Source organism: Ranitomeya imitator, chromosome 2 (assembly GCF_032444005.1).
Source record: "Ranitomeya imitator isolate aRanImi1 chromosome 2, aRanImi1.pri, whole genome shotgun sequence".
Classification (NCBI taxonomy): Eukaryota; Metazoa; Chordata; class Amphibia; order Anura; family Dendrobatidae; genus Ranitomeya; species Ranitomeya imitator.
In genome coordinates this window covers 335,106,487-335,120,703 of record NC_091283.1, presented here as the reverse complement: position 1 = coordinate 335,120,703, position 14,217 = coordinate 335,106,487, and the positions used below count along the sequence as shown (strand labels likewise).

At 45.7% G+C, this 14,217-nt stretch overlaps 1 long non-coding RNA gene across 1 annotated transcript in view; it reads left to right on the top strand.

The window, feature by feature from the left end:
- Nucleotides 1-9,849: 9,849 nt before the first annotated feature.
- The window catches only part of LOC138663638 (uncharacterized), a 67,723-nt gene continuing 63,355 nt past the window's right edge, over nucleotides 9,850-14,217 (top strand). Inside the window, exon 1 of the long non-coding RNA XR_011318221.1 lies at nucleotides 9,850-10,159. This is a non-coding gene — a long non-coding RNA (uncharacterized lncRNA). The remainder of the gene's footprint in view (nucleotides 10,160-14,217) is intronic.

Here is a 14,217-nt window from a genome sequence, read left to right as displayed (position 1 = left end):
GCCTCCACGTGCCTGTATGACCTCCCTACAATGCCTGGGCATGGTCCTGATGAGGCGATGGATGGTCTCCAGAGGGATCTCCTCCCAGACCTGGACTAAAGCATCCACCAACTCCTGGACAGTGTGGTGCAATGTGACATTAGTGGATGGTGCGAGACATGATGTCCCAGATTTGTTCAATCGTATTCAGGTCTGGGGAACAGGCGGGCCAGTCCATAGCTTCAAAGCCTTCATCTTGCAGGAACTGCTGACACACTCCAGCCACATGAGGTCTGGCATTGTCCTGCATTAGGAGGAACCCAGGGCCAACCGCAACAGCATATGGTCTCACAATGGGTCTGAGGATCTCATCTTGGTACCTAATGGCAGTCAGGATACCTCTGGTGAGCACATGGAGGGCTGTGCGGCCCTCCAAAGGAATGCCACCCCACACCATTACTGACCCACTGCAAAACCGGTCATGCTGAAGGAAGTTGCAGGCAGCAGATCTCTCTCCAGGGCATCTCCGGACTCTGCCACATGTGCTCAGTATGAATCTGCTTTCATCTGTGAAGAGCACAGGGCCCCAGTGGCGAATTTGCCCATCCTGGTGTTCGGTGGCAAATGCACGATGTTGGGCTGTGAGCACAAACTCCATACAATACCACAATATACAAAGTAAAAATTAAAACACATCCCTATAGGAACCCTCCAGGGAATAGAGGTACAGCCTATGTTCAACGTACCCTCTGAAGAGATTGGTAATAGTGCCAAAAAAACACAAATAGAAAAACCGAAAAAAAATGTCTTATCTCCTCTAGTGAAATGGATTTTCTCTTGCCGAAATATCCACTGATCGCGACGTTCTACGCAAATCCTAAGATACACAAAGGATACCCTCCCTTAAAAGGGAGGCCGATAGTATCTGGCATTGATGCATTATGTCAGAAAAGCAGTGTGTATCTTGACCAAGTCCTGAGAAATTTTGTAACGGCCCTCCCATCACATATCAGGGATACCACGGATCTTCTTAACAAGCTGGATGGCATCAGTGTTGAACCAGGGACTATACTGGCGTCAATTTATGTAGAAGCATTGTATTCCAGTATACCTCATGAACAGGGCGTTATGGCGGCCAGGTATTATTTGAGCACCAGAAGCAGCCACCTTACATCACACAATGAGTTCATATTGGACTTATTGCAGTTCGTCCTTAGACACAACTTTTTCCTCTTTGGGGGGAGGTACTACCACCAGCTCAGGGGCACGGCTATGGGTAGCCCCTGTGCACCCACATACGCCAATTTGCTCCTGGGCTGGTGGGAGGATACTGTGGTATTCAGGGACGGGAATGTCATCTGGGGCCCCAATATTCAATTTTGGGGCCGTTATATAGATGACATCCTCGTCCTTTGGACGGGTAGTAAAGATGAATTTGCCACATTTGTCGGACATCTCAATGAGAATGATTTGGGCCTTAAGTTTACGTATGAGATAGGGGGCAAGAGAATTGCCTTTCTTGACGTATCTATCGCTATACAATTGGATTGTTCATTGAAAACATTGATCTTTCGCAAACCAACGGCCACTAATAGCCTTTTGAGGTGGGAGAGTCATCACCCTGTCCCCCAGAAACAAGGTATTCCTAAGGGCCAGTTCCTTCGGCTCAGAAGGAACTGTTCAGGGACGGCTGATTTTTGTGAAAAGGCGAAGGATCTCACTGACAAATTTAGAGATCGAGGCTACCCAGGGCCAGTAATTAAAAGAGCATATCATCATGCGCTCAGGACTGATAGGACATCCCTATTGACGACAAAAAAAGTGCAGGGTTCAGAGACTCTCACAAGACTAATAGGCACTTTTGATGACCAAAACCCCAAGGTTATGCATATATTTAGAAAGCATTGGAACGTGCTGAGAAGTGACCCTGATATTGCTAAATGGATTACACCTAGACCGTCGGTGACCTTCAGGAGAGGGAAATCCATAAAAGATCAGGTGGTCAATAGCCACTATGTCCCCCCTAAAAAAGAAGGGACGTGGTTGGATAATAGATCTAAAGGGACCTTCAGGTATGTGTACCTGCCCTTTAAATTACATCGGCAAAACCAAGAGACAGTTCAAAGTGCGTATTGGTGAACATCTTGGCGACATACGCAACAAGAGAGATACACCGTTGGCGCGCCACGTAAATATGCATCATGGGGGAGATCTGGGGTCCGTTGCATTTAGGACAATAGAAGTAGTGGAACCATCTGTCCGTCAAGGGGATTGGGATAGAAAAATCCTACAAAGAGAGGCGAGGTGGATATTTTGGATGGACACTGTCCAGCCGAAAGGACTTAATGAACAGTTAACCTTCTCAAGTTTTATCTAGCAAGTTATGGTTACAATATATTTCCCATGCAAGAAAACAATATAGCCGGATACCTATTATTAGGTTTTGATCATTTCCAGTTGGTAGAATGTCCCCTGGTTCACATCCGTTTGTGAAGTGGGGGTTTAGTATATTAGATTGTTTAATGGCTATTATGCTGGCACAATATGCATGTTGAAATAGTACATCTGAAAAGCTTCCACTTTGTGAGCGTTAACCTTCTACTACCTCTCTCTATTATATACCGCGTAACAACAGTTAATTATGTAGCCACATTGGTGGCAGGGCGCCGTTATTGGCTGAAGAGTGCATTCACCGGAGTATTATTTTGAATTAACACACACGGAGAGATGTGAGGGCGCGCGCGCCTGCGTAGTAGAGCAGGAGGTGGGATCAGATAGGAAGGCGTCCGACTCCGGGAGGCAGCAGGACTTCTCTGCGGCTGCGCACTAGGTGAAGCGCATATGCGTTCCACAGAATGCACGTGACATCATCAGCAATGGCAGTGTGTTTTCCAGACACAGCACAACACGTGCATGATGGAATCCGGTACGAGAGGACGCTCAGCCTAATGAAGGTGGGTGGAGACTGTAGTATCCCACCTTATAAGAGTGTGGTTAGTAAAGCGCTCGGCACAGACTCTTACCAGACATGACTACTATGTCTGTCTTCAGCTCTATGGCCTATTAAGGACTGACAATCTTTGAGGTCCCCTGATGAACCCCCGTTCATGACAGTGCGGGGGAGAAACGCGGGACAGTGTGTGAGCCGATGCATCTGCATGGCTGTCGGAAGGGAATACCTAACAACAATGAGCTAAGTGACATTGATGAGCTATAAGATTACATGCTATTGATGCAGCACATGAAGCACTTTATTTAGATATGTTCTGATTATCCGTGGAGTCATGTTAATGTAAACGGTGTATCTATTAAGGTCACTTGGATTTACTGCGGTTACATTTTTTTCATGAGTATACGTTCACATATCTTTATTATACAGCCAGCTATCCTGACATGAGTACAGTCTTTTGCATACTTACCTGTATATTTATCTGTACTATTAGTAGGACAGCATAGAGTCAGCATAGTCTATTACAGTCAGAACTTGTTTTCAAATCTCTATTGGAGACCTAGAGGCTGACGTGCTGGATTAGATGGTTATATTTAGTCAAGACTCCACGGTATAACCACATTAAGCATTTCTGGACAGAATAATGGTAGTCTAGTGTGAGGAACATATAGAGGTGTATCCATTTGGTTTATTATGGATCTAATTTGATCCATATTTGTTTGTTTTGTCTGTGTTTACTAGTTTTCTAGGGATCACCCAGGGATAGAAGGGATAGCCGCCGTGGAGCGGGGGCGCCACATCGCATTATAGGGTGCCAACCTCCGCTGTCAGGAAGGATAACAGATTCTAGGGCCTATTAGGGCTAGTAGAGGCATATTGTATCCAAGAAGTTCCTGCTTTTTTTCAATTTTTTCAATTTTTGATTGTTTCATTTTTGATAATTTTTTATTTTTTTCCACAATTTTTTTCGGTTTTTCTATTTGTGTTTTTTTGGCACTATTACCAATCTCTTCAGAGGGTACGTTGAACATAGGCTGTACCTCTATTCCCTGGAGGGTTCCTATAGGGATGTGTTTTGATTTTTACTTTGTATATTGTGGTATTGTACGGAATTTATAATAAAGATTGATGCTTTGTTTCTTTTTTGGTTGGTCTAGTCATATACTCCCCTTTAAAATAATTGGTAGGATAGTTGTATTTTTTCTTTGCGCACAAACCCCATGTGTGGATGTAGGGCACTCAGACCATCCTCATGGAGTCGGTTTCTAACAGTTTGTGCAGACAGATGCACATCTATGGCCTGCTTGAGGTCATTTTGCAGGGTTCTGGCAGTGCTCCTCCTGTTTCTCCTTGCACAAAGGCTGAGATAGCGGTCTTGCAGCTGGGTTGTTGCCCTCCTATGCCCCCTCCACGTCTCCTGGTGTACTGGCCTGTCTCCTGTTAACGCCTCCAGCCTCTGGACACTACGCTGACAGACACAGCAAACCTTGCCACAGCTCGCATTGATGTGCCACCCTGGATGGGCTGCACTACCTGAACCACCTGTGTGGGTTGTAGAGTCTGTCTCATGCTACCACAAGCGTGAAAGCACAACCAACTTTCAAAAGTGACCAAAACATCAGCCAGAAAGCATTGGTACTGAGATGTGGTCTGTGGTCCCCACCTGCAGTACCACTCCTTTATTGAGGTTATTGAGGGTGTCTTGATAATTGCCAATAATTTCTGTTTATTCCATTTGCACAACAGCATGTGAAATTGATTGTCAATCAGTGCTGCTTCCTAAGTGGACAGTTTGATTTCACAGAAGTTTGATCTACTTGGAGTTATATTCTGTGGTTTAAGTTTTCCCTTTATTTTTTTGAGATTATCTCCTCTATATACCTGTAAGTCATCTCCTCCTGTATATAGTATATACCTGTGTGTCATCTCCTCCTGTATATAGTATATACCTGTAAGTCATCTCCTCCTGTATATAGTATATACCTGTGTGTCATCTCCCCTGTATATAGTATGTACCTGTGTGTCATCTCCCCTGTATATAGTATGTACCTGTGTGTCATCTCCCCTGTATATAGTATGTACCTGTGTGTCATCTCCCCTGTATATAGTATGTACCTGTATGTCATCTCCCCTGTATACAGTATATACCTGTGTGTCATCTCCCCTGTATATAGTATATATGTGTGTGTCATCTCCTCCTGTATATAGTATATACCTGTGTGTCATCTCTTCTGAGTATAGTATATATCTGTGTGTTATCTCCCCTGTATATAGTATATATCTGTATGTCATCTCCTCCTGTATTAGACCGCGTTCACACGTTATTTGGTCAGTATTTTACGCTAAATTGGTAGCCTGATAAATCCCCAGCCAACAGGAAGCCCTCCCCCCTGGCAGTATAGATTAGCTCACACATACACATAATAGACAGGTCATGTGACTGACAGCTGCCGTATTTCCTATATGGTACATTTGTTGCTCTTGTAGTTTGTCTGCTTATTAATCAGATTTTTATTTTTGAAGGATAATACCAGACTTGTGTGTGTTTTAGGGCGAGTTTCATGTGTCAAGTTGTGTGTGTTGAGTTGCATGTGGCTACATGCATGTAGTGACTTTTGTGAGAGGAGTTTTGTGTGGCGACATGCGTGTAGCAACTTTTTGTGTGTCGAGTTGCATGTGACAGGTTAGTGTAGCAAGTTGTGTGCAGCAAGTTTTGCGCATGGCGAGTTTTGAGCATGGCGAGTTTTATGTGTGGTGCCTTTTGAGTATGTGCAAGTTTTGTGTGAGGCAACTTTTGCATGTGTTGCAACTTTTGTGCATGTGGCAATTTTTCCACGTGTGCAAGTTTTTCCATGAGGTGAGTTTTGTACATGTGGCGAGTTTTGCGTGAGCCGAGTTTTGCGCGTGGCGAGTTTTGAGCGGCGACTTTTGTGCTTTAACTTTTATGTGTCGAGGTTGGTGTATGTGTGGTGAAGTGTGTGCTGAGGGTGGTATATGTGTTCAAGCATGTGGTAGTGTGTGGTGCATTTTGTGTGTGTGTTCATATCGCCGTGTGTGGCAAGTATCCCATGTCGGGGCCCCACCTTAGCAACTGTAAGGTATATACTCTTTAGCGCCATCGCTCTCACTCTTTATGTCCCCCTTGTTCACATCTGGCAGCTGTCAATTTGCCTCCAACGCTTTTCCTTTCACTTTTTCCCGATTATGTAGATAGGGGCAAAATTGTTTGGTGAATTGGAAAGCGTGGGGTTAAAATTTCACCTCACAACATAGCCTATGACGCTCTCAGGGTCCAGACGTGTGACTGTGCAAAATTTTGTGGCTGTAGCTGTGACAGTGCAGATGCCAATCCCGGACATACACACATTCAGCTTTATATATTAGATATATCTACTATATAATTGTCTAAGGGTCACTTCCGTCTGTCCTTCTGTCTGTCACGGTTATTCATTCGCTGATTGGTCTCGCCAGCTGCCTGTCATGGCTGCCGCGACCAATCAGCGACGGGCACAGTCCGGAAGAAAATGGCCGCTCCTTACTCCCCGCAGTCAGTGCCTGTCGCCCGCATACTCCCCTCTGGTCACCGCTAACACAGGGTTAATGACGCTGATAACGGACCGCGTTATGCCGCGGGTAATGCACTCCGTTACCGCCGCTATTAACCCTGTGTGTCCCCAACTTTTTACTATTGACACTGCCTATGCGGCATCAATAGTAAAAAATGTAATGTTAAAAATAATAGTAATAAAAAAACCCTGCTATACTCACCTGCCGTAGTCGCTCGCGCCGGCCGCCATCTTCCGTTGCAGGTTCCGGTGGCAAAGATGGTATGGGAGAAGGACCTGCCATGACGTCACGGTCATGTGACCGCAACATCATCACAGGCCCTGCGTGCCTGCGCTAGAAAGACCTGCCATGACGTCACGGTCATGTGACTGCGACGTCATTACAGGTCCTGCGCTCATACCAACCCTGGGACTGGAAGCTGCCGTGGACTACAAGGGGCCCTCGGAAAGGTGAGTATATGTTTATTTTTTAACCTGTGACAAACCTGGCTGGGCAATATACCACGTAGCTGGGCAATATACTACGTGACTGGCCAATATACTATGTGGTTCTGTGCTGTATACTACTTCGCTGTGCAATATACTACGTGGCTCTGTGCTGTATACTACGTCACTGGGCAATATACTACGTCACTGGGCAATATACTACGTGGCTCTGTGCTGTATACTACGTCGCTGTGCAATATACTACGTCACTGGGCAATATACTACATCACTGGGCAATATACTACTTCATTGGGCAATATACTACGTGGCTGGGCAATATACTACGTGGCTCTATGCTGTATACTACGTCACTGGGCAATATACTACTTCACTGGGCAATATACTACGAGGGCTGTGCAATACACTACGTGGACATGCATATTCTAGAATACCCGATGCGTTAGAATCGGGCCACCATCTAGTATAAGTATATATACTGTATGTATATATATATATATATATATATATATATATATATATATATATATATATATATATATATATATATAGTTATTTTTATTTTTTTTCTTCAAAACAACAATTGTTCGCCTTGCTCTACAGGAAGCAGTTATTTTTTCTCTGGGGGCACTCAACTTTATTAGCATGCACAAAGAGACAAAAAAAAAACATGAAAAAAGCATACCAAAGGATGCACTGAAAATTGCACCTTAAACCTGCGTTTTTGACGCTGTTTCTTGCCTGGCAAGAAATCAGATTGTGTGTGAAGTTACCCTTAAGGTACCGTCCCACTAAGCGACGCTGCAACGATACCGACAACGATCCGGATCGCTGCAGCGTCGCTGTTTGGTCGCTGTCACACAGACAGCTCTCCAGCGACCAACGATGCCGGTAACCAGGGTAAACATCGGGTAACTAAGCGCAGGGCCGCGCTTAGTAACCCGATGTTTACCCTGGTTACCATCCTAAAAGTAAAAAAAAAACAAACACTACATACTTACCTACCGCTGTCTGTCCTCCAGCGCTGTGCTCTGCTCTCCTCCTGTACTGTCTGTGTGAGCACAGCGGCCGGAAAGCAGAGCGGTGACGTCACCGCTCTGCTTTCCGGCTGACCGACGCTCACATCCAGTACAGGAGGAGAGCAGAGCACAGCGCTGGAGGACAGACAGCGGTAGGTAAGTATGTAGTGTTTGGTTTTTTTTACTTTTAGGATGGTAACCAGGGTAAACATCAGGTTACTAAGCGCGGCCCTGCGCTTAGTTACCCGATGTTTACCCTGGTTACCAGTGAAGACATCGCTGAATCGGTGTCACACACGCCGATTCAGCGATGTCTGCGGGGAGTCCAGCGACCAAATAAAGTTCTGGACTTTCTTCCCCGACCAGCGACAGCACAGCAGGGGCCTGATCGCTGCTGCCTGTCACACTGGACGATATCGCTAGCGAGGACGCTGCAACGTCACGGATCGCTAGCGATATCGTCTAGTGTGACGGTACCTTTAGAGGTGATAGTATCCACCCAATTAGAAGGGACACCTGTGGATATTGGGGTCTTCACCTGCTACAGTTCTGGTGGGATTTACTTGGTAAAATACTGGAATCCCTTTCTCCCAAAGGGTTAAATGGCGTCTATAACTTCAATGTCTTTCTATGAAGCTTCTTCTCTGAACTTTCTTCCTCTGTTTTCTGCAGTATTTCTATTACTTTCCGGAATCAGGAATGTATTAAGTCCTATAGAAACTGTGGAGAAAATAATTTCTAATTCTGTGTTTCCAGGATTCTTCTTGTGGGAATTGGCTGCGATATCTCCTGTGCAATATATTCCTAGTATTAATGCGCCAGTAATGGGGAATCTCCACATCCCTCCACCTGTAGAGAATAATGGAGCCTCCAGCACCAACCTCCACTCGCAGAGCTGCACTCCACATATAGAATAAAAATCCGCAAAAATAATGAACATGATGCTTCTTTTTCCGACATGCGTTTTTTTGTGGAAAAAAACGCATCATGTGCACAAAAATTGCGGAATGCATTCTAAATGATAGGATGCATATGCATGCGTTCTTTATGCGTTTTTATCGCGAAAATCCCTGAATGTGTACACATACCCTTAGACCTACCTGTAATTCGGTTTCCAGGAGCCCATCCTGACAGCACCCTGGAGGACGTCCTCCTCTTCCTTGCAGGGACAGGAAAAACACACGAGAGGTTAAAAAGGTCCCACTCCGCCCCCTTTCCTTTAGTGTTTTGACAAGTACCGCACCATGGATAGATGCAAATTTGAATTCTTTTAATTAAACAAATCATATTACAGCATATGAAAATAGTATATACATAGGGGGGAAAGTAATGGTGCTGTCAGGATGGACTCCTGGAAACTGAATTACCGGTAGGTCTAATACCCATTTTCCAGAACGTCCCCCTGGCAGCACCCTGGAGAATACCAAAGAAAACTCCTCTAGGGTGGGACTACTGCTTGGAGAACTTTTCTCCCGAATGACGTTTGCTGGGCTGCTGATGCGTCAAGTTTATAATGTTTACAAAATGTATTCACCCTGGCCCAGGTTGCGGCCTTACATATTTGTTCTAAGGACGCCCCTGCTCGTTCAGCCCATGATGCTGAAATAGCCCTAGTAGAATGAGCTTTTATTCCCACTGGTCAGTCTACCCCTTCTGATGAATAGGCTTTAGCAATTACAGTTGTGATCCATCTAGCTATAGAAGTTTTGGAAGCTTTTTTTACCCCTATTTTTTCCCCCAAACAGGATAAATAGGTTAGGGTTCCTTCTCCAGGTACTAGTGGCCTCTAGATAGTCTAACACTGCTTGTCTGACATCCAGGGAGTGTAAAGATTGCTCTTTTGCATTGGAGACATTTTTGCAAAAGGAGGGTAAAATTATTTCTTGGGGGGCGTGGCGATGTAGTGGAGCAGGAAAGACGTGCCTGGCTGGAGCTCCGATTACCCTGAACCATAACCCGCAGCTATATTACCCAGGGAGATCTGGTACCGGTATTGCTGGGCTCCCCTGGGCACCTGGAGGCATCCGGCTTCTGAGGAGGTCGGTATCACGGCCGCAGCTGGATTTAATCCGGAGATACCCGGGTGGAGAGCAGTGTCTGCACGAGGCGGCAGCCATTTTCTAACAGTGCACCTGGAGGGAGGGGGACTCGGAGTGCTGGTGCTTGGCTCTGGACGGACGGACTAGCTGGAAATCCTGGAGGTACGAGAGAGGGAATGTGCAGTGTGTGCCCTGAGACACAGGACCCCGTGCTCCCTCATTAATTACATAAACACTGGCCGGCTCCCAGCGTCTGCATTATTGTCTGTGCTCCTCCCCTCTGCTCCCTCAGCCTGGACAGAGGATAAACCTGCTAGAGATTCAACTTATCACTCACCCTGCTGAGTTTCTGTTGTCTCCTATCGCTGGGGCTACTGTTGTCTCACATTACGCTGCAGAGAGGAAGGGAGTGCATTGAATAGAGATATACTGTATGTTGGACTCTTTTGGTTCTCAGCCTTGCTTCCCTGACCCTCCTCTCCCCTGGAGTCATAATTGCAACAATTTACTGACTTTACAGTGCACTGTTTTGCTGTGTCTGCAGGCTCCATAGCTGCATTGAGCTATACAAGTATACTCTGGCACGCTAGGCTAACTCTGTCTGCATTCCACTAAAGTGTCATATACAGTGGGATAAAGAGGGTGCCCTAGAAGACAGACGTTTAGTGACGCCTAGTGCTCAATCTAAGAACTGGTGATACATTCTATAATACACAAAAAATACTCAGCTGGTCACCAACCGTCTTCACTGATACAATAGCGACACCTAGTGTCCATGTTGAGCTCTAATTCCGTGCACATTATGAGGATTACTTAAAAAATCCTCCTCTCAGAGGCGCATGCGCGGTCTTCGGCGGTGACAGTCATGTCTTGCTGATCTCCGCTACCCGACCTACCTATTTAGGCCCTAATTAGCACCTGAACTACGCCAAACGCACCACAATTGGACTCACTACACTCTTAAGTGACCCTCTTCCTGGCGATGCCTAAGAAGGGAGGCACGGCACAACCACCGGGCCGTAACATCGCGGATCTTTTTCAGAGCGACGGCACCTTCAAGATGGCTACTACGACTTCTTCCCTCTCGGCCTCCGCAGGGAGCGCGGGAGATATTATAGACCAGGACGAGACCGGTCCCCACATGGAGACAACAATCTCCACAGCAGCTCTTACCAAGTCCTTACAAGAGACTTTCCGGTCAGAACTTACCTCAGCTATGCAGAAGATCTCCTCCCAGATACAGGACATTATGCAGCGTACGGTGGCCCTGGAGGAAAAGATGGATGCCACTGCAGACGCCTTAGAAGAAGATCGTGAAACCCTCAAACTACATGCAGAGTGTGTCGCAGAGCTAGAACTCCGATGCGAAGACTATGAAAACAGATCACGCCGAGGTAATCTGCGGATCAGGGGACTCCCCGAAAATATTGTAGCACTCAAAGACACTGCTACCGCTCTTTTCACTGCGCTACTCCCTGACACAGAACAGTCTATGCTGCATATCACCAGAATCCATAGAGCCCTGGGCAGGCCGCGCAATAATGATGTGCCCAGGGATGTGATCCTAAAACTACACTATGAGGAGGCACGAGATCTAATCCTGAATGCTGCACGAGATAATCCTGATCTGCCGGGACTGCCATCTTCAGTACATATCTATGCGGATATCGCGTCAACCACACTCGCCAGGAGGAGATCCCTCAAACCAGTAACAACAGCTTTGCAGACAGCACAGATTAAATACAGATGGAGCTTCCCCTTCGCCCTCATCTTTACATACAACTCTCAACTATACACCTGCCGTACACTAGAAGAAGGGAAACAGGCCATGATTAAAGCTGGGATCCCGATCTCCATAGAGACTTCAGCCATGCCACAGAGAAAATCAAGACCATCAAAAGAATGGCAGAACACCCCCAGAACGAGGAGCCAAAACGCACGGATCGTTTGATGTGTCTAACTTACAAGATCAAATGCCTTGTTTCCTGGGGGGCGAAGTGGGTTGTTATTGTTCACCCTGAATGCTCCTGGAGTTGGGGGGAAGGGGATGATAGTTCCTTGCCGTCTCTCCTTTCAACCCTCCAGAATTAGTAATTGTGTACTGATCGTTTACATAGATAAACTATTCTGGCTTTAACGCAAAAGGTCCATCAGATTCCTACATCTTTAATCAACCCTATTTCTTCCCTACCCTACCCCTCTCTGATTCCCCCCTGCTCTCCCTTCTCTCCCCAACAATTCCCATTCCGCAGTTCCCCCCTTCCCCCCCCTTTCCTCCTCCTTCCCCCCCTTCCCTTCTTCTCTCCTCTCCTCCCTCCTTCCCTATCCCTTCCCCCCTCTCCCTTCCTCCCCCCCTCCCCCACCTTTCCCCCCTCTCCCTTCCTCCCCCCATTCCCCCCTTCCTTCCCCCCCTTTTCCCCTCCCCCTTCCTTCCCCCTCCTCCCCCCCACTTTTTTTTTTTTTCCCCTCACTCTTTCTCTCTTTCCTCCCCTTTGCACCTATCTTTCTATCAAGGGCCTAAATGTCGGGTCTACAACATGCTGCCTAAACTTGGCGACACCTGGTACTCCACCTAATATGGTAAACCAGATCGCCATATTTTTCGGATTTGATATCCGTTTGTTAATATTAATTGCTATGTTTGCCTTTGTCTCCCCCCAGTCTGTTTCCTTCCTATTGTTTTCCCACAGAGATTATCACTGCACTTATCAGTCAACTCAACAACCGCTAATCGAGGACACAGATCTGGACCCCGCTCGGGCCTCCTCATTCTTCAGCGGTAAATATTCACTGAAAAATGTGTAATGTTATTTCTCATAATGTCCGAGGATTTAACTCGCCCATAAAACGTAAGAAAGCCTTTCTTGATTACTCGAAGCACGTACCGGACATTATCTGTCTCCAGGAGACCCATTTTTCCACCTCTTCCCACCCTAAACATTTTGATGCCAATTATTTACAACACTATATGTCGAGCTGGGATAAAAAAACGAGAGGTGTTGCCACTTTCATTAGAAATAACTTCCCATTTCAACTCATCAGCACACATTCGGACCTTGAGGGCAGATTTCTCATTACTCTTGGAACATCACGAAACCAGACAATTTGCATTGTTAATAGCTATTTACCCGCAGCTTCCCAGAGGTCGGTCTTTCAGCTAATTACATCAAAACTAGTCACTCTTACGTATGACCACCTTATCTGGTGCGGCGACTTTAACTTTACCATTAATCCTAAATTAGATAGCACTGCTCAGAAGCGCTCGGACATAACAAAGGCTGACAAAAAGAAAATCCAACATCTAATGAAAGAAAACTGCCTGGTCGATGTGTGGAGGGAATTAAATGGTCCTGTAAAGGGTTACACATACTTCTCACCTGTACATCAGTCCTATTCGCGAATAGACCTACACCTAACTACAGCAAGAACGATCCCATCGGTCCTATTCTCTCGTCATATTCCATCATCATGGTCTGATCACGATGTTGTCCTATCAACATTTAAATTCAACGTCACCACCTCTAAATTATTCAAATGGAGACTGAACGAATCCTTACTCACTGACCCCACTGCTCTCTCAAAAATTAAAGAAGAGTTGGGACTGTACTTCCAGACCAATTCCACTGATGACACTTCCCCTGGACTAGTGTGGATGGCACACAAAAAATTCATTACCGGCTCACTAATCAAAATTGCATCCAATAAAAAGAAACAAAGATCTGAATTACAAACACGCTTAGAGACCAAACTTATGAAACTTGAACTTGCTAACCAAGCCACCACTTCCCTCTTTTTGATTAAGCAAATCAGAGACACTAAGCTACAATTAGATACTATTCTTACAAATAAAACAGAGAGAGCGTTAACATGGACTAAGTCAACTTTTTATAAATACGCAAATAAACCATCTGGCATGTTGGCACGTAGGCTCAGATGCAAAGAATTCTTAAATAATGTCACCTCCATCAAAGATACCAAAGGCAGAATTTCTGCACACCCGGATATAGTATACGAAACATTCCGAGACTACTATCAGAAACTATATACCTCCCCACAGATATCCTCGCCACAATCTTTATCCTCTTTCCTAGATGAATTAAAAATACCTAAAATCCCCAACTCCACTGTAGATCAACTCCATACGCCAATATCTGAAGACGAAATCTCTGCAGTAATTAAAAACCTAAAGAAAAACAAAGCCCCCGGACCCGACGGTCTCA